Genomic DNA, 21,898 nt, shown 5'->3' on the forward strand with positions numbered 1-21,898 from the left:
TTTTTTTTTTTCTTGTTAACTTGTCTGTGGTCAGTTTAATTTGTAGAGTCCCAGACACTGAACCAGGAGGGAAGAGAAAAAGTGTTTCTCCTTTTCTGTGGCTTAGGCAACCATGAATGGACAGGCAGGCATCCCACTTGCTCCAGAGGCTGTAGCTGAACTGAGATCCGACAAAGCTGATGCAGAAATTTTTGCTGGATCAGATCCTGGAGTTTTGCCTGCAAAAATACAAATACAGGACTCTGTTTTTTCTTTTCCAAATTGAGAATTGCAGGAGAAAAACAATTATAAGAATTAGTTCTTTGGAATGGTATTTTGGTGAATTTTCTCTTGAATATTCATTGCTTATTGACCCTTTCACTCCCAGGGACAGCCATTGCTTTCCTGTTTGTCTTATTCTGTGTCTTGAGTGCTTGGCTTGGCTTTCCTCCTGGTGGCAGAGTACATGATGTTGGGCTTGCTGTACAGACAGTCAATCATCAGATTGGATGCCCTGAGAATTTGTAGATGGTCAGATAGAAATGCAGGTTGCACCCTCTTGCCACTGATGTTCTACTAACGCTCTCAGAGGGTTTTTCTAAATTTTTATTTCTTTTGGCTACTGTTGGGAGAAACTCCATATCTTAAGGATTTCATTTTTGCACTCTTTGTGGATGCCTCTTATGTTCCTGGCTATCTACATAATTCAATATGTTTTTCCCTCTCTTATTAAGCTTTTATTTATTTGATTCATATGTCCCCGCCATTAAACCAAAGAAGGTAGAGAAAAAGTAACTTATCCTCCCTTACAACTATTTCAATGAAAAATAAGCCTGTAAGTTTATTTATGTTTTTATTTGTTAATATTTTTTAAAATAAACTTTTTTTTTTTTTTTTCTTTTTTTTTTTTTTAATAGGGAAAGCTGGTCTTGAACTTTTGGGCTCATGCAATCCTCCTGCTTCAGCCTCCCTAAGTGTTGGGATTACACTCGGCCAAATTTTTAAAAATTTTGTTTCACAGAGAAAAACATTACTTAGTATAAACATTTTTCTGCATTTTCTTCTAAAATATTGAATCAAAAACTTAATTTGTATCCTTTTATCACAAACAGCTTAAAAATGAAGAAATAAAAGGAGAAAATAATACATTATTAGAACTTTTTCTGAGAAAGGGAATGTTTTGTGTAAAATAAAACTGCATTTTTCAGGGTATTAATTTAAGAGAGACCACATAGAAATGTTTTGAATGTATGGTCTTACAGATTTTCATATATATGTATGAATACATGTGTATACATATATATATAAATACATGTATATATATGAATACATATATATAAAAATACATGTGTATATATATATACACACACATACATCCATCTACACACACACACACACACACACAAGCATACAGAACCTTTGTGTGTATCCTGGGTTCAAAGTAATTGAAAAGGTAAACAAAGGGCAAGTGGTTTCCAAATATTACAGTTTAACCAATGCACTACCACGTGGCAGTCTCTTATTTGAGGCATCATCTGGAGTCCTTTGTCTCGTGACCTTGAAAATTAAGAAGTGTGGACACCAAAGTGAGGTAGAAATGAAAGTTTAATAAGCAAAAGAAGAAAGCTCTCCACTGTGGAAAGGGGGCTTAAAAGAGGGTTGTCATCTTTACAGTTGAATGCAAACCCTTTTATCAAAAACCTGATAAGGGCTGGGCATCTCATTTGCATACAGTACAAATTTTGGGTAGCTTCACCTTGTCCTAATTTGCCTGTGACCCATAGCTTTAGTTACTCCATATTGCTTTGTTCCCTTTACTGCTCATGTGTCAAGGTGTATTAGTCCGTTTTCATGCTGCTCATAAAGACATACCTGAGACTGGGCAATTTACAAAAGAAACGTTTATTGGACTTACAGTTCCCTGTGGCTGGGGAGGCTTCACAACCATGGCAGAGGTGAAACGTACATCTCACATGTGGGCAGAAAAGAGAAGAGAACTTGTGTGGGGAACCTCCTGTTTTTAAATACATCAGATTGCATGAGACTTATTCATTAGCACAGGAAAGACCTGGCCCCATGATTTGATTACCTCCCATAAGGTCCCTCCCAGAACACCTGGAAATTCAAAATGAGACTTGGATGGGGACACAGCCAAACCCTATCATACTGCCCCAGCCCCTCCCAAATCTCATGTCCTCATATTTCAAAATTAATCATGACTTCCCAGCAGTCCTCTAAAGTCTTCACTCATTTTAGCATTAACTCAAAAGTTCACAGTACAAAGTCTTAACTGAGACAGGGTAAGCCTATGACCCTGTAAAATCAAAAGGAAGTTAGTTACCTCGTAGATACAATGGGGGTACAGGCATTGAGTAAATACAACTGTTTCAAATGGGAGAAACTGGCCAGAACAAAGGGACTACAGTCCCGATTCAAGTACGAATTCCAGTAAGGCAGTCAAATCATAAATCTCCAAAATGATCTCCTCTGAATCTATGTCTCACATTCAGGTCACACTGATGCAAGTGGTGGGTTCCCATGGCCTTGGGCAGCTCTGCCTCTGTGGCTTCACTGAATATAGCCCCATCCTGCCTGGTTTCTCTGGCTGGTGTTGAGTGTCTGCGGCTCTTACAGGTGCACGGACAAGCTGTCAAGGAATCTAGCATTCTGGGATCTGGAGAAGGGGGGCCCACTTCTCACAGCTCCACTAGGTGGTGCCCCAGTAGGGACCCTGTGTGGGTGCTCTGACCCATATTTCCCTTCTGCATGAACCTAGCAGAGTTTCTTCATGAAGGCCCTGCCACTGTAGCAAACTCTTGCCTGGACATCTGGGTGTTTCTATACATCCTGTGAAATCTAGGGGGAGGTTCCCAAACCTCAATTCTTGACTTCTGTGCACCCCCAGCTCAACATTACATGGAAAATATCAAGGCTTGGGGGTCCCACCCTCTGAAGCAATAGCCTGAGCTGTTCCTTGGCCCATTTTATCCATGGCTGAAGTGGCTGGAATGCAGGGCGCCAAGTTACTAGGCTGCACATAGCTCAGGGATTCTATGCCCAGCCCAAGAAATCACTTTTTCCTCCTAGGCCTCTAGGCCTGTGAGAGGAGAGGCTGCTGTGAAGACCCCTGACATGCCCTGGGGACATTTTCCCCATTGTCTTAGAGATTAACATTTGGCTCCTGGTTACGTATGCAAATTTCTGCAGCTGACTTGAATATCTTCTCAGAAAAAGAGATTTGTTCTTTCAATCGTATCAGGCTGCAAATTTTCCGAACTGTTATGCTCTGTTTCCCATTTTAAAATTGAATGCCTTTAACAGCACCTAAGTTACCTCTTGAATGCTTTGCTGCTTAGAAACTTCTTCTGCCAGATACACTAAATCATCTCTCTCAAGTTCAAAGATTCACAAATCTCTAGGGTAGGGACAAAATGCTACTAGTGTCTTTGCTAAAACATAACAAGAGTCACTTTTGCTCCAGTTCTCAACAAGTTCCTCATTTTCATCTGAGACCACCGCAGCCTGGATTTTGTATCATTATTAGCATTTTACTCAAAGCCGTAAACAAGCCGTTAGGAGTTCCAAACTTTCCCACACTTTCCTATATTCTACTGAGACCTCCAAACAGTTCCAACCTCTGTGTCTTACACAGTTCCAAAGTCACTTCCACATTTTCATGTATAATTTTAGCATCACTCCACTCCTGGTACCCATTTACGGTATTAGTCCATTTTCATGCTACTGAAAAAGACATACACAAGACTGAGAAATTTACAAAAGAAAGAGGAATATTGGATTTATAGTGTCACATGGCTGGGAAGGCCTCACAATTATGGCAGAAGGTAAAAGGCATGTCTCACATGGCAGCAGACAGGAGAAAAGAGGTTGTGCAGAGAACTTCCCCTTTTTAAAACCATCAGGTCTTGTGAGACTTATTAACTACCCTGAGAAAAGAACAGCATGGGAAAGACCTGCCACCATGGTTCAGTTATCACCCACTGTTTCCCTCCCACAACATGTTGAAATTAAAGATGGGATTAGGGTGGGGACACAGCCAAACCATATCATGGGGGATAGAAACTTTTATTGTGGGTATGTCTGCACAAGTCACCTGTGTAGACTTTCTTATCTGTGTGGCTGTGGGCATGTCTTAGTCAAACCCCACTATGCAAGTTTACATTTCTATGACTATAGTTGGATTTTTTAGGCTATTATTTTGTTTGAAAGAATTCAGCTGAGGACCCACCCTAACTGCCTGCCTCACTGGTTTGTTTCTTTCTCCTCTCTCATTTTTCCCTGCAGGAGTGGAGACTCTAACTGCTTTTAAGGAGGTGGGGTGATGATTCTTCTTGCTACGTCCTGCTGGAAAGGGGCATTGTGTGGGGAACAGCAGCTAAGGTTCCTCCTGTGACCTTTCTAAGGATCCTTGGAAGAAATGTGTTTCCATGCATGGTTTCATTTGCATCATCATTTGTAGCTTGATAGACTTTAGGCAAGAAAAAAATGAGTTATTAGAGGACATGTATAAAAATGAAACAAGGGGATAAATAATGATAGCTCAAAAATCTCAATGCTTCAGCCATACCCAGATATTTGCTATAGTTATACCTGCTAAGATTTGGGTGTAAGGGGCTTGGCTTTGGTTAACTTCCTTGTTTTATTTTCCCAAACAAAGGAACCTCTTGGTTGTGGGTACCCTGCATACTCCCATAACCTGGTGAGATTTTCAGAATCATTGCCCAAAACCAGAATATTGATCCAGATTTTTACACTACTTATCCCTTTTTTATTTTGAGTTTCAGCCAGAGATTGCTCATTTGTTTACAGGAATAAGCAGGGTTAGTCTAAAATGTAGCTGATATAGTTTGGCTTTGTCCCCACCCAAGTCAGTTCTTGAAATGTAGCTCCCATAATTCCCATGAGTTCTGGGAGGGATCTTGTGGAAGACAATTGAATCATGGGAGGTGGTTTTCCCCATACTGTTCTCATGGTAGTGAATAAGTCTCAGGAGATCTGATGGTATTATAACAGGGAATCCCTTTCATTTGGTTCTCTTCCTCTTTCCTGTCTGCTTCCATGTTTTTGCCTTCCATCATGATTGTGAAGCCTTCCTAACCATGTGAAATTGTGAGTCCATTAAACCTCCTTTTTCAAATAAATTACCCAGTGTCGGGTGTATCTTTGTTAGGATCATGAGAACAGACTAACAGAGTAGGCAAAACTTAAAAACAACTAATGAGATTAGAATTTAATGACAAGTGTATGGTAAGTTTTTAATCAAATTTTTCTTTCTCCTGGCCTCAGTTTTATTCAAAACAAATCACGATAGTTGCTTTGTTAAAAATAAATTATTACTGAGTTGTTTGCAAAATAAACTTAGGCCTATACTTGGCTTGATTATTTGCATAAAGTGAAGCAAAAATACTTATTTTTGCATAGTCTTTTAAAATTATCTTTGGTGGAACTCTGTTCCACATGGAATCTCAGATAGGACTTTTTTAAAGCCAAGCCCAGCCATGAGTTTGTACCCTCAAATACCTACAAATTGAGTGAATTCCTCTCTTCTTAAGGTCGCAAGAATGTGTGGTTCCTAGGCCTGTTAGATAGTGACATTGTTTACTTACCATAGATTAGAAGCCCTGTACACAGATTGTGTAGACAGGGTAGGAGGCCACATTTCCCAGTGTGCTTTTATTGGCTGTGTAAGTGAAAGTTGATTCCTCAAAGAGAAGCATATCCTTCCAGTCAAAACCTTGGTAAAACAACCAGTTTCTCCAATTGTGTCATGTTACAAAAGAAAATGGATTGTTACTGCACTGGTGCAAATAACTACATTATCATTAGTTAAGAATATTCCCAAATAGTTTCCAAATTCTAGAGTAACCCAGCAGAGAGAAACAAATATGCTCCAAATTTTGTTCACAGGAGTATACCTTACTCAATTGTTAAGAGCTGTAGACAGCTTAAAAGTTTCCTTAACTCTGAAGAACAAAACAAAGAATAGCAATGTTTTAAGCAAAAAGTAAAAAATATTATTTCAGACATCTGTTAGTTTAGTTCATGCAATTACCTCCTGTCTGATATTCACAGTTAAGCTCTTCATGACTCTTTTATGTTTTCTTTTATTCCCATGTCCTGATTTCCAAAGTTATCAGAAACCTGCATTTGAGAGCATGTTTTAAAGTCCTCCAGTTGATTGTAAAACGTCTTTTGAAGAGGATTAAAACAAGACAACAATTTTCTGTAGATGACAAAGTGTTCAGGTTAGTTACAGTCAAGAACATGATTGGCAAAGATATTTGGTTATTTCTGTGGTTTGCAGTAACTTAATATTATAATCCTAATTATGATTCACAGCATATACTCAAGGTTTAGGATTTTTAAAATCCCATATAATTTTGGAAGATATATTAAAACTATCACTAAAATATAACATAATTTTTGCAATCCCACTTACCTAAACATGCCAAAAAATTCTGTTTACCTCTCTTCTGGATGCTTCAGGACCCTCTGTAGCACACAAAAGCTAGGTTTCAGGAGAGACAATTTTGAACATGAAGTTTGATTTTGGAAATCCTGTCAAATGTTAGAGGCTTAAAACACTTGATATTATGAAATACAATTCCCGGTTACACATAAGTTATTTATTTTGCCAAAATGATGACTCAGAAATTTTAAAACTAGGCAATAACCTTTACTCATTAAGAGAGAAGACTTCACTTTCCAAACAGTTTGTCTCCTATCTAACCTTTTCTCTCCTTGGCAGTCTGCCAACAAGGCAAACAAAATATTTCACTATTCTTCTCTATTCCATGAAAATCTGTACAAGGGAAAGAAAGCCAAATTTTACCCTTACATTGGTTTCAAAATAATCCTTTTTCCATAGACAAGATTTATATTTTCATACCTTTTTACCAAAACACATCTTTTACCAAAAACACATTTTACTATTCTTACACACCTTGCATGTAAATTTATTTTTAGTTTTCTTATTTACATGTTTTAATGGTAACTCTTAGCAATTTTCAACTTTACTGTGAAACCTGGTTAGTTGTTTTAATTATGTACTAGATGCAGATAAAGTCTGACTTTTCTCAGCATTGTTAGGGGCATAGTTAATTTCTTATGTCTGCAGGCCTTACCAAGCTGTAAAGTAGGCAGTGTACAACTTGAAACATTTAGCAAACCTGGTATCTAACTTACATGATTTCAACCTCCTATTTACATTTTGATGACATTTGCATTTTACCAACTTAATCTTTAAAACAATTTATATTTCTTAAAGATTAAAGTCATATAAACTAAACGCATTATAGTTTTAACTTTCCTCTGTAATATTTGATTTAAGTGCTTATTTTTATTTGAGGCAATCAATTAGAGCTCTCCTTACAGTCATCACACACAACACATATCGCTACACAGAAAAACAGAAGAAGATACAGCATTTATAAGATTTTCTCTTGTCCTGTTTCCCAAGTGAATTATTGGCTTCCCAGTGGAGCCCTTTAAGAGCAGGGATAGAAAACCGTGAAGTTTCTAGGGCCTAATAAACGTGTATAGCTGTAAGACAAAACAGATTTTGAGTGGGATCTATCAGCCTGTAAATTCTGGAGTTCCATGAGGAAAATAGAGGTTTCTCCCAAAATGGAATCCATCATGCCTTTTCTATTTTTCCCAAAAAGTTTCAGGCCACCAGAAGTTATCCTGGGTACATTTAGAGTGGAAAGACCAGAGTGGGGAAAAGTAATTCAGTCAACAGAAACGTTCTTTTCAAGAGAAACGTGATCCACGAAGAGAAAAACATAAAGGCCTTTTAAATATACCTATAACTTAAATATACACTTTTAATCAAGCTGAGCACTCTTTAAGAAAATCCTTTGAAATATTCTGTTACCTGAGTTTAGCCAAACCAAGCAGTTAATATTTCTGGATTTTGAACTTTACAAAAGGTGACATCACAGGTGAAAACCCACAACTCTCAATTAGGTTATAAATTAACCGTGAGTATACAAGATATTTTGTAAGTGGTGGTAAGCAGCTTTTTCCAAATCTAGAATCTTTAAAGGTAATTCAGAGAAAGGAAGTTTTAAGAAAGGAAGTTAGAGTTGTTCAACAGCCATGAAATGTTGCTTTTAAATTCAAGTATAGAAAAAAAACTTTAAAATGTGATGTTTTTTAGACATTTTATTTTAATATCTTATAAGGGAAATGTTTTTGAAAGGTTAAAAACTTAAAATTTCTAAAAGAGTATTGTGAAATAACCTAATCACATGTGGAAATTGTGTTGCTATTTCCCCAAGCATTGTTTGTACATTTAATTGAAAATGAGTTGAATGAAACTCATAAGTAGTTTAAAAATGTTTAATATTCAATTTTCTGCTGCAATAATGTTACATAACAACCTTAAATTCTCGGTAACTTTAAACATCTTTTTTTTTTTTTTTTTTAACTCCCAAATCCCCAGGTTATTTAAGGGCAGTTCTGCTTCATATTGCAGTTTGCCTGCCTGGGCTTTACTCCAGGCTGTGTGTTGGAGTTAGATCTAATCTATTGTATCCCTGCACGTCCCAGTTAGAAAGGCTAACAAATTGTCTTTGGACAGCTCGATTGTATTTGTCATTTAAAAGTCAAAGCATTTATCCTAACACGGAACACCGACTGCTCCTTTCCTTTTTGTTGTTTTTTTTTTTTTTTTTTTTTTTTTTTTAGATTGTGTTTCAGTCTTGTTCCCCAGGCTGGAGGGCAATGGTGCAATCCTAGCTCACCGCAACGTCCGCTTCCCGTGTTCAATGTATTCTCCTGTATCAGCCTCCTGAATAGCTGGGATTACAGGCATGCACTACCAAGCCCAGCTAATTTTGTATTTTGGGTAGAGACGGGGTTTCTTCATGTTGATCAGGCTGGTCATGAAGTCCTGACCTCAGTTGATCCACCCGCCTCGGCGTCCCAAAGTGCTGGAATTACAGGCGTCAGCCACTCTGCCCAGCCTAACTGATTCCTTCTTTTGTTCTGTAGTCTTTTCCAAAACTGTTTTTCTATGGACTCATTTTCACTTTCTCTGACACATACATGTCCCTCATGTCCCTTTATGTCTCCAGGGTCTTCTATTTCCACGCAATCTTAATTTGTCATCATATCCTGGACTCATGAGTAATTAGTTTTTCTTCCTGAAAGTGCAGCCTTGTTGAATAGAATGTGTTCTTTAAACAGCAGCTTCATTTCTTCAGTTAGGTATTAACTTCCAGATTTAAGTGAAAACGAGTTCCAAGTTTTATGCTTCATTGTGTGTGTCTAAGACTGACATCGTTTATTATTGTGGCACTTACAGCTTGCTTTCAATATCTCCAAATTCTCTATCTGAAAAGCTGGGTACCATATCTCATGTGCGAAAATATTCCTTAGAATCATGCAGTACCAGCTCTTTTCCTTCCGTATGTTATGGCTTCCGAGGTGCCTGTTACACAGCCAGGTGAAATTACCTTTAATCAGTATAGGAACTAGTCTCTTTCCTGCTGATGCTAATCCTTTTTGTAAAAAGGCCATGCTGTATTGAAGTTCTTTCACGACAAAACCACTGATGGAACTCATCTACCTACTGATGGGTGGAAGCTCTTGGTATGCCAAAGTCTTGTTTTGTTCGCGAAGAATCTCTTTCCTTCAACAGTGACGTGCTACGTTAGTTCTCAGATCATTGCTGCCTTTTAATACAAATTTATCACAAACATTTTCAGTTTATTTGCATAATTTCCTTCTCTGACCTTAACCATCAATCTGTGGACTTGTCAAACAACAACAACAGCAACAAAAAGACTGAGGTCTAGAAGCAGTATTTAGATCTCAGAATCATTTGTTGTCCTTTATCCTTTGATAAAGTTCTTCGCCTTTCTTTCTCTGTGAGTTTTTTTTGCCTCATGATTTCCCAATCTCTTGAGAAAAAGAAAGTTCTTGCCTCTTGCAGTCTTTCTCATTAGTTGAATTACACCATCAGTACAGCTTCTGATCATGTCGAGAATTCCACCATGAAGAAATAAAACATTTCCAATTACATGTATTAAGTTTCTTGGATTCTTATGGGCATTGAACGTAGTTCTAAGAGACAACCTCATGATCTTGTCTTATTCTCAGAACAAGAAATATATTAGTATACACATTACAGTATGTGTGTGTATATATATACTACAGTTTATGTACTATATATATGTATACATATATATATATTACAGTAAACCCTGTAGGCAAGTAGGAACACCTCAGAATTCTCAGTGAATCCATCGTTAGCTGTCAGTAATTAGAACACTATTAGAATTAGTTCAGTAATCAAACATTGTTACGGTCCGAATGTTCACCCCAAAAATGTATATGTTGAAATTCTAATACCTGAGATCATAGTATTAGGAATTTGGGAGTGGAACTCTTTTTAGTGCTATTATGAATAAGATGCTTGACTATTCCAGCAAATAAGGACACAGCCACAAGGTACCCTCTTTGAACTAGGAAGTTAGCCTTCACCAGACACAAAATCTGCTTGATTTTGAATTTAGTCTCCTGAACTGTGGAAAATAAATTTCTGCTTTTGTAAGACACTCAGTTTATGGTATTTGGTTATAGTGGCCCAAACAGACTAAAACAGACACAGTATTTCCCTCCTTTTTGGACTCTCCTGGGTTGTTGCTTTAAACTTGCTTTAGTGCCTAACACTGCTCCAAGCTCCCTGTCCTCCAGCACACACATATAAATAATTTTGCTGGAACTGACATGTTTCACTCAGTCATCCAAATGTACTTATTATGTTGTCAAAATACATAGCACTTGTCACAATGTTTACATGTTAAGATATGTTTTGAGGTATATGCCTTAACACAGTACTGTGATTATTATTAATATTTAGTAGCATACCTTACCATACCTAAACTCAAAGTTTTTTCACAATGACACTGCCTTATTTGGGACTGAATGTGTGAAAGTATGAAGATCTTACATCTAGTCCAAATTGATTCCTCTGATAGTCTAGGAATAAAATCAAAGCCACAGAATTATCTACTCTATATATATTGTCCTGTTGTAGCTGATATTCTGTGATTGGACATATTTCTAACATCTATTAACCTTAGAACAAAATGTCATATTGAAATTGAAGAGGAATATTGGAATTTGCTAAGAAAGATTGCTTTTTAGACACATTGAGATCTAAAATGGAGCCTCTGTTCCTGGACATATAGTTTACAAAAATTGGGTGTTACTATAGGAATTCCATACAATTCTATCTTAGACACTTGTGTTACCTCAACATCAGTCCTCTCTGTATTTTAAATTGACTAGGATTTCTTTTTCCATCTTTGTGTTTTACAAGTGTTATTTTGCTGAAAATTTGCTATTCATGTTCCAACAGAGAATAGTTTTTCTTTCTTTTAACTCATTGGAAAGAATATTTAGAGTCTTTAGTGATAAATGACATAGTATAAATGAAAAGGAAACACTGACATTGTAATTGAGATATACTAATTAATTAGGAGAATATTAATTAAAAGACATTGTTTAAATATTTCTATCACAAATTGACAGCAGTACAATGCACACCACCAGCAACGTATAATAGTAGATATGAGAGGTAAGAAGATAAATTAGGTATTGCATTTTCTCCAGAAAACTTCTCTTTTAGTGGAAACTGGCCAATAATTTCTTAGGCCTTAGGATAATTTTACATTTGATTCTCTTGTTAATACAAAATATATAAAAATATTAACCCAAACTATATATTTTTGAAATACTCATATAATCTAATGCAGAGCACAAGTACTCGGTGTGGATCAGCGGCTCCATCCTGGCCTCACTGTCCACCTTCAAGCAGATGTGGATTAGCAAGCAGTAGTACAACGAGTTGGCCCCCTGCATCGTCCACCGCAAATGCTTCTAAATGGACTGTGAGCAGATGCATAGAATTTGCTGCATGGGTTAATTCAGAAGTATAAATTTGCCCCTGGCAGATGCATACACCTCATGCTAGCCTCACCAAACTGGTATAAGGCTTCGAAAATAAGTTGTCCTTGAAGCTCGTATCTGATATCAGCACTGGACTGTAGAAATGGTTGCTGATTTTGACCTTGCATTCAAATTAACAGTTCCCCTTGGTATCTGTACATATCTTGGATTTCAGTCTTTAGTACATGTGGCTTGGTCACTTCATGGCTAAAAACGTGCTTGTGGAAGACAAGTCTGTGGCTTGGTGAGTCTGCATGGCCAGCAGTCTCTGATGTGTGCAGGTTATTAATGTGTCAGGGCTGAGTGTTCTGGGATTTGTCTAGAGGCTGACAAGGACTCCTGAACCAGTTGTTTCTGTCCTGTCAATCTGTCAGGGTTGGAAAGTCCAAGCCATAGGACCCAGTTTCCTTTCTTAGCTTATGTTGTCTGCCAGAACCCTGTGGGCTGTTACTTGCCTTAAGTTGGAAGCAGTTCACATGTATAGCTGTAAATGTATTCCTCCTTTTAATTTATGTAAAGTTTTTTTGTACGCAATTCTCGATCTTTAAAGAGATGACAACAAATTTTGGTTGTCTACTGTGATGTGAGAACATTAGGGCCCAGTAACACACCATTGTGTAAGGAAAAATAAAAGTGCTGATATAAGAAAAAAAAACAAAAAAAAACATTAGATTCTAAAAGGTCATTTAAGTTATTTCCATGAGAGACTTTTTAATGTTCTTCACCTGTTAAAATTATGATTGATAATCCTTTTCATATTATGAATAAACAGTTTGCTATCAAGTATTTATTAATGTTAATATTTACTTTGCAAAATGTGTTTCTTACAAGAATATAAATAGTTTCTGGAAAGGACACTGACAACTTCACAGCAAAATGAAGTTCTTTCTGTTGCTTTTAACCATTGGGTTCTGCTGGGCTCAGTATTCTCCAAATACACAACAAGGACGGACATCTATCGTTCATCTGTTTGAATGGCGATGGGCTGATATTGCTCTTGAATGTGAGCGATATTTAGCTCCCAAGGGATTTGGAGGGGTTCAGGTGGGTATTATTCATAGTATAAATTGCAGAATTCACTGTGCTTGTAGTAAACAGTGTTCTGATCTGATCTGTTAAGCTTGGGCAACATTTTACTTCACAGTTAAGTATTCTAAGTAAAACCGTTTTCTGAGGACAAAACAATGTAGTATTTTTGGCAACTTTATATTTTGTTTCTGAGATAATCTTTCTTCAGTGAGAATCCTCCAATGTGCTGTTAATATTTTCAAAAGATAGCTGCAGATACAAAGATTCAAGAATATTTTTATATTATTGATTAGTTTCTAGAACATCCAATGTTATAGGGTAAGACACAATTTGGTGCTTATTAAGACGGTTACATTTGTAGGTCTCTCCACCAAATGAAAATGTTGCAATTCACAACCCTTCAAGACCTTGGTGGGAAAGATACCAACCAGTTAGCTATAAATTATGCACAAGATCTGGAAATGAAGATGAATTTAGAAACATGGTGACTAGATGTAACAATGTTGGGGTAAGTGAATTCTAGTTTCCTTTAAAAATAACACATAGGAAAATGATTTCTCTCTTCTTTCTTGCTCCTTTTAAGTAGACAGTTTTCCACATTTTATATTTTTTTAAAATTTTACTTCATGCTTTAAAACTTAAAGTTAAATGTCTTATGTTCAACTTTTGTAAATATTTGTGTACGTGTTCTCTATCTACTAAAGAGATAAGTTAAAGTTTAGAGCAGAATTTACTTCTAAAGCAAAACATCAAATTTTAACCCTTATAACTATCCATATTTCCTGGAAAGACTTTTCTGGTTAGGAATTATAATTTCAGTTACAATATTTGCTATCATTTTTAGGTAACTTGTGTTTCCATTAGTAATTCCTGGGTTTTTCGTGATGAATAGCTCGCTTCTGTATTTAATGAGCAGCATAATTGGAGACTAATATCTACCTTATTTGTCTTCAACTGCTAAGTAGAGAGTACAGGCTTTCTCCTGGTGACCCACTGACATTTCCAAAACAGTAACCTGTCCAGTCTCATCTGTGTTTTGTCTCCCCGAAATGGGCTTTTTGCGTTTCCTCCTATTTATGGTAGTTTCTGGTTCTCTCAATTTATCATTACTCTAAATATTTGACCAAGTGTCTAGAATGAATGTAGGTGTTTAGTTCACATTACTTTCCTTTCACAGTTGACTTTTGATCTTGTAGGAAAATAGTTATAAGATATAATGAAATATTTTGGAGTTTTATTAACATACTATAAACTTTAATCAATACTGCTTTAAGCGTCTACCTCTCTGTCAGTCACGCTGAAGTAGAAACTTTGCTTTCTAGGTTCGTATTTATGTGGATGCTGTAATTAATCATATGTGTGGTAATGCTGTGAGTGCAGGAACAAGCAGTACTTGTGGAAGTTACTTCAACCCTGGAAGTAGGGACTTTCCAGCAGTCCCGTATTCTGGATGGGATTTTAATGATGGTAAATGTAAAACTTCAAGTGGAGATATCGAGAACTATAATGATGCTACTCAGGTAATTTTTTTTTAAGACAGTGATCTGAATAAAGAGTGATATATGCCTTTTATTATAGACATGTAGCTAATGGAGCTTCAGTTTAAATACTAATTTAGATCTCTCAGGGACACAGGTTAACAAATTTGACTATGAAACTCAAATCCATATTAAAACTTTTAAATATTAATTTAAGAGTTTTAATCAATACACACTTTTAAAAGCTCACTTTAAAAAATCTTCCAACCAATTCAAAAGCTCATCGACTTTATTTCTTAAATTCTCTATTTTCTACTACAAAATATTTCAAAGATACATCTATAGTAGAATGTGAGCATCCCCAGGTCCTAATGCAAGGAAGTCCCTATAAAACATCTATTGAGGAATTACTGAATATATGAATAAGCAAATGGATTATCAGGTGAAAAGTGAGGTTTTATGAATCAGTCGTAACATTTTTACCTCAACAGGTCAGAGATTGTCGTCTGACTGGTCTTCTTGATCTTGCGCTGGAGAAGGATTATGTGCGTTCCAAGATTGCCGAATATATGAACAATCTCATTGACATGGGAGTTGCAGGGTTCAGACTTGATGCTTCCAAGCACATGTGGCCTGGAGACATAAAGGCAGTTTTGGACAAACTGCATAATCTCAACAGTAACTGGTTTCCTCAAGGAAGTAAACCTTTCATTTACCAGGAGGTACATTCAATGCATATATGCATATAAAATATCATCTTATTCATTAGAAAATTAATGGCAGATTCAATTAAAAATGCAATTTCCGTAGGATAAGGACTGAGTCATTTATGTAAAACACTGTTCTTTAAACTCCTCTTCTTCAGATACAGCATATCTAATTCTTTATCACAACAGGTTTTATGGAGCACACAGAATATAGGATACTGACAATAGTTATGTCTTTATTTTCTTTGGAAATGAAACGAGTTTATATTTATCAAGAAATGTCAGTCAGATAGTAAATGTATTAATGTGATCTGTTATTATCATTGATGTACAAGACTAAAAATTAGGTAAACATTCTCACAGGACAGCAGGTAACTTTGACATTATGTGTCTTTCAATATTGTAGTGTATACTTTCTCAAAAAAAGAATATAAGAATATTACCTATTGAGATAATAAGAATAGGAAAACCATTTTGAGCATTTTACATAACAAATAGCACTGGGAGTGGTGGCTCGTGCTGTGATTTCACGAATCACAGCACTTTGGGAGGCTGTGGCAGGAAGATTGCTTGAGGCCAGGAGTTTGGGACCATCCTGGACGATATAGCAAGACCCTGTCTCTGAAAAACAAAACAAGACAAAAACAAATAATAAATAACTTAAAGCTATTTGTTATATAACATTAAATTATTGGTTAAAATGCTTTAAAGACCTTATGAAAAATGTTATTTTTTCCTAAATTTCTACTAGGTAATTGATCTGGGTGGTGAGCCAATTAAAAGCAGTGAGTACTTTGGAAATGGCCGGGTGACAGAATTCAAGTATGGTGCAAAACTCGGCACAGTTATTCGCAAGTGGAATGGAGAGAAGATGTCTTACTTAAAGTAATTAAATACAACTTTTCCCCTGAATTATTTCATAGATCTATTATTCATACTACCCCAGTGTGAGTTATCTTCTGGAACATTCTTATTCAGACAACTGTCAAGGAGGCAATTTTTAATGATAAGTATTCTAGTGCCCTAAACTCGAATGAATCATCTTTTGTATTTAGAGTGTCTGTCACAAGACGGTATGCCTAGGAACCCTAAACATTCCCTAGGAATTTTCATCTAAGTACGAGATGAATATACAAGATTTGACTGATGTTTGCATATAATCTTTTGAAGCCGGTTTATTTTTTAAATGATCCTGTCATTTATAAAGTATGTACAAAGTGTCCATACTTTAGAATTTACATATATTAATTTAAAATATTAAAATATGTATATGGTAACAATACAGTATTGAAGCCTTATTTTAATCCAGTTTGACATTCTGTATAATGTGATATGGATATTGATCCTTCTGGAGTGCTTCTAAAGTATAATGTGCTGAAACCTCTAAAAGGACCTTTTTTAATAACAAAAATCTTGTATTTCTAATATGAACATAAGTATTCCAAACATGTATAAACAAATATGGACTATATATGTAGATTACACACGTGAGTGTGTATGGTATGTAGGTAGACACACATATATATATGTGTCTGTAAATATATATCTTACAGAATAACCATTTAATTAGAGAGAGAATTAATCTTCAGATGCCATGCCCTACAGAAAGAGATGCACAGTTAAATTACTCTAAAACAATTGTGAAATGATACATCAACGTATATCTTATTTTTCAAAAATAGGAACTGGGGAGAAGGTTGGGGTTTCGTGCCTTCTGACAGAGCACTTGTCTTTGTGGATAACCATGACAATCAACGAGGACATGGGGCTGGAGGAGCCTCTATTCTTACCTTCTGGGACGCCAGGTAGAAACCAAAGTTCTCTATTTTTTTAACACATCTTTTAATGATGGCAAGAATATTCTGATATTCTATGATAATATAATTATGTAACTTTCAGGCTGTATAAAATGGCAGTTGGATTTATGCTTGCTCATCCTTATGGATTTACACGAGTAATGTCAAGCTACCGTTGGCCAAGAAATTTTCAAAATGGAAAAGTAAGTTTTGGAGTTGTTCAAAATATCCTTTTCTCAAGAAAAAGGAGGCAATCATGTTATAACTTAATATGACAACTATTAATTATGTATTTATTCAACAAATATTTAATTATGTGTAAACCTGACACAGGGCTCTGATTTTAGGCAGGTTATATTAAAGGAGTAAAATTTATATTCTTCGTTGAAAAAGAGTATGCAAGCTGTTTCAGAGATACGAAACATCCCCCTAGCCAACAGGAAAAAGAAAAAAAAAAACACCTAAAAATAAGAGCTAGACACAGGGAGTAAAATATGTATTTCTAATAAGTATCTACCTCAGGGTTGATAGCAAGATTATATATGCCAACACTTGTAGAGAACTTAAAACATCATCTGCCCGTAGTGAGAACAACATAAATGTTTGTTAAGTACTTTTAAAATGTTACATGGAATACAAAGAAATGAGTCAGTTGAGCTAAGTTAAATAGGCAAAGTGTCCTATAAGAGGAAGGAAATTATATGTACTAAAGAATAGAAATGTATAGAGTATTCCAAGAAAGGTAAGAATGAGAAAAACTTTTGGGAGTGTGATAAAGACATTAATCTGATGAGTAGTTTCACAAAGGAACAGAGAAATAAGAGTGTAAAGATATTTGGAAAGCTAGTAGAAGGGTTTCTTTTAATCTAAAGGGTTCAGAAACAGCATCAGAGACTTCATGTCTAAAGCAGAAATTCCTCCTTCCTATGAGTCACACTGATATCTAGCTAGCTTCTTTTAGATTCCTTTCAGTTTGAGTAGTCGGCTAATTTGTGGTAATGGCAACTGATTCTATTGTTAAACAGCTTTAATATTTAGATGTACTTTTTATATCAAGCCAATTTCTTATAATTTCTACTTCATCATTCTATTTCTGACGTTAGAGTCAGAGAGTATTTAATTTTTCCGGCTACTTCTGCACTGTCGCACTTTGCCAGGACTGTTGCCTGCTAAAAAACTCTTAGTATTGTTCACTTTTCACCATATATGACATGATTCTAAAGTCAACACTGGAAAACCCTCCAGGGTTATTTCGTGTTTTTTTTTAATTTTGTATTTTTAAAGTGCTAACCAAAACACATAGTATTAAAAATGTAATAATTAATAAAAAATATCTGATGTATTATTTTTTGTCCATTTATCTAAAAAGAAGCATGAAGGGCTCTAAGATTTATTTAGAAGACATGTCACGTCTAGGGCATTGTCAGATATACTACTTAATTTTTGAGCAAAGATAAACAATATTCATTTTATTAAAATGACAAAATGACACAGTGGAATTATGTATATTGATTAAGTTTTCTTAGCTACTAGTGCAATAGAGCCTGTGTTTTAATCTTGGTGTTCTGGTACTAATGTCCTGCCCACTACAAAGACATTGCATGTATTTTACAGTGATGTTAAGAAGCCCCTGCAGGCCAGGTGTGCAGTCGCTCAGAGCTCAGGGAACCCAGCACTTTATGGTGGCCAGGCGGTGACCACGTGACCTGAGGGGTTCAAGACAAATCTGAGCAAGCTTAGCAAGACCTCTGTCTGTGGCACCGAAATTAAAAAAAAAAAAAAATGAACTGGGTGTGTGGTGGTGCACATCAACAGTCTTAGTCACTAGGAGGCTGATATGGGAGAACGCCTGAGCCTGGGAGGTCAAGGCTGCAGTGAGCTATGATTGTGTCGTTGTACTCCAGCCTGGGTGATGAGCAAAGAAGCCTTTGTAATGTCCTGGAATGTGTTCAGAGTATAAAAAATTTGTTACCTTTGTTTTTAATATGGCAGAAAAAGAACCTGAGCATAGAGAGATGATGAAGACCAAGCAAAGGGCTATAAAAAATTAATGAAGGCATTTGATTCTAGATCAAGTCACTGGACTGCAGACACAAGTAACAGGATAGGGTTGGCTTCCAGAAAAGGAGAAGGAAGAGGTAAATTACATGGGATGTTATACCTCCTATTCTCCCCTAATTCAGGATGTTAACGATTACACACCAAATAATAATGGAGCAATTGAAGAAGTTACCATTAATCCAGACACTACTTGTGGCAAATGGACTGGGTCTGTGAACATCGATGAGCCAAATAAGGTGAGAATATTTATTCTGACATGTCCCCTAATAGGAAACTTCTTTAGCATTTTATTTAAAACAGTTGAAGCTTAAGAATACTCAACTTTTTTTTATGTGTTACTGTGTTTGTAGGAACATGGTTGCTTTCCTCAAGAATGTAGTGGATGCGAGCCTTTACAAACTGGTATGATAATGGGAGTAACCAAGGGCTTTGGAAGAGGAAATAAAGGATTCATTGTTTTCAACAATGATGACCTGGTAAGTAAATATCAATTAAAATACATTTTGTATCAGCATGTCTGATCTATCTTTTGTTTCTGTTCATTTACTTTTATGGTATCTCGAAAATCATTTAGTCGGTGGAGCAAGATAATAGTGATCAAAAATGTATGAAGCAAAATGATGATGGTTCTTCCTCCTTCGTTCTCCTCTTTTCATAAGGGCTTTCTGTTGTAAGCAGAGTCCTTTCTGTGTACCCTTACAGTATCTTATACATACATAGAATTAACATGCATATGCTCACCTACACATGCCACAAAATACACAAGGTAATTAATATAAGGATTGTGAAATCATTAAAAGAACGTGTCTTGTAGTCCTGCTTTTTTAATCATGAAAAAATGCTGCCTCAGTATTAAAATACCTTTATTTCTAACTGTTTTTCTCAAGGACTGCTCTACCTAGTTTTTTGGTATAGTTTCTTCACTTCTCTGTCTCCTTGTGACAAATCACATTTTTAAAGCATATATATAAATAATATGTATCTTGTGGTTAATGATTTGCTTCGGGAGATTTGAGTTTTAGTTCTGAAACTTCTCATTATTGGCCTTTCATCTGTGATTCTTATATCCTTTGCCTGTGGTATAAATGATTCCCTAACATATAGCTCAGAAGACTTCCTTGCAAACAGTTGAATTGTCTCTGTCCAAGGCCAACTGATACTCACACTTAGCTCATTCTAATATAAATTATATTTCACTGATAAAAAATGAAGAAATAAATAAATATATAAGTCAAGTTGATCTCTTTCCTGCCAAAAAGGCTGATGTCTGGTTCTTTAATTAATTTCTTTTGTGGATGAGAATACCAAAATAAATTTTTGTGAAAAAGCTTTATATTTCAAAAAATCACTTCCTCATAGAAATGCTAGATTGTTTGTATGTACACCCAAATTCTTTTTATCCTCGTGGGGAAAAAAGGAGGTTAAAAAATAATACCCTTTAAATTGTTAAAAGTAGTTGGTATTAAGTTCAGTTGAGAACAAATTTGATTTTACTAAGGTGGCACTTTTATCAAAGTGTGACCGTTCCTGCCAATCTTCACTGATATTCTTCAACTTTGATTTTTTGGTAATGTTTTCACCACATGGCCACGAACTTGCTCTGTTTGCTGTAAGGTGACTTTTGGTCCTGAGAAAGCTATTTACAACTACTAGAGAGGCATATGGGTTTTCTTCTTAATGAGACCTTGTCTGCTTAGGGTTCTACAACATAAAGTTATGCTGTTTATTTATGTTAGTCAGTATTCCTGTTTTTCAATGTATTGAAGTTCAATCTTAAATTTTATTTTCCAGGTCATTTTCTTTAACTTTGCAAACTGGTCTTCCTGCTGGCACATACTGTGATGTCATTTCTGGAGATAAAATTGATGGCAATTGCACAGGCATTAAAATCTACGTTTCTAATGATGGCAAAGCTCAATTTTCTATTAGTAACTCTGCTGAAGATCCATTTATTGCAATTCATGTTGAATCTAAATTATAAATTTTAAAATTAAATGCATATCCTCAAAACAATAGCCAAGTGTGTTTCTTTTCTTACATATACAGTAATATTTATATTTCATTAATTTTTAGTCAAAGCTGCAATTAGTAATCAACTTGAAAAATTCAGAAAAAGATCAACAGTATGAAAATCCCACTTAATTATTAAATAATTATAAGATAATTAAAGTCAGCACATCGTTATGCCTCTCAGAAGACTGACTTAAACCCATTTAAATTATATGAACTAAGAAAAGCATCTAACCTATATGTCATTGTCATTAGTATCATTTACCTGTCTACCTTAATTTCTGTCATTCTCCAGTAATTCTTCCAAAGAGTGTTTCACCAGTTAATTAGGAATTGCTGGTTTAATGTTGATTCCTATGTAAAATTAGCCCGGTTGTATGGTTTTTATAATATGTGTACTTTTCATACATTCATCAAGTAATTTCAATAGAAGAAACCTAAATTATACAATCTTACAGTTGTTAATCTCATTGAGCCTGCTGGAATCTTCTCCTACTCTTTTATATTCTTTCTTCTTTTTTCTATTTTTTTCTCACTGCTTAGACTTGTATGTTTATGACCTTTGTTCTTTTACTTATTCTACAATATGGATATTTACTTCTTAGGGTTTCACACACCTTGTAGTCTGGTTTCTTCCCAATTCTCTACCTATTCATTCTTCTTCATCTTGATTCTTAAAATATGTAATTCATTAGGCTCTCATCTTGGTTTCCTTTATAACTCTTGCTATTTTGTTTACACTTAAATGAGCACATAGAGGCCACTAACCTCGAAACTGTTCCATTCTTTTCTTAATCTGTAAAGTGTTCCTGCCACAAGGCAGATTCACTATGCTGGTACCCACCTTTTGGCTCACTGC

The 21,898-nt window shown here is 35.7% G+C and overlaps 1 long non-coding RNA gene and 1 pseudogene across 2 annotated transcripts; one reads left to right on the plus strand and one right to left on the minus strand.

Moving 5' to 3' along the window:
- Window positions 1-960: 960 nt before the first annotated feature.
- Window positions 961-7,626, minus strand: LOC108584064. The gene is made up of 3 exons (XR_004176568.1): window positions 6,437-7,626; window positions 5,604-6,220; window positions 961-2,293 (listed from the first exon to the last, which is right to left on the minus strand). It is a non-coding gene; the product is annotated as an uncharacterized LOC108584064 (long non-coding RNA).
- A 5,159-nt stretch (window positions 7,627-12,785) lies between these two features.
- LOC116274560 lies at window positions 12,786-21,010 on the plus strand (annotated as a pseudogene). The gene is made up of 11 exons (XR_004183321.1): window positions 12,786-13,002; window positions 13,349-13,495; window positions 14,310-14,507; window positions 14,957-15,187; window positions 15,924-16,057; window positions 16,855-16,977; window positions 17,072-17,171; window positions 19,152-19,265; window positions 19,380-19,505; window positions 20,528-20,643; window positions 20,821-21,010. The product of XR_004183321.1 is annotated as a pancreatic alpha-amylase-like (transcript).
- The last annotated feature ends 888 nt before the right edge of the window (window positions 21,011-21,898 follow it).

This window comes from Papio anubis, chromosome 1, assembly GCF_008728515.1.
Source record: "Papio anubis isolate 15944 chromosome 1, Panubis1.0, whole genome shotgun sequence".
Classification (NCBI taxonomy): domain Eukaryota; kingdom Metazoa; phylum Chordata; class Mammalia; order Primates; family Cercopithecidae; genus Papio; species Papio anubis.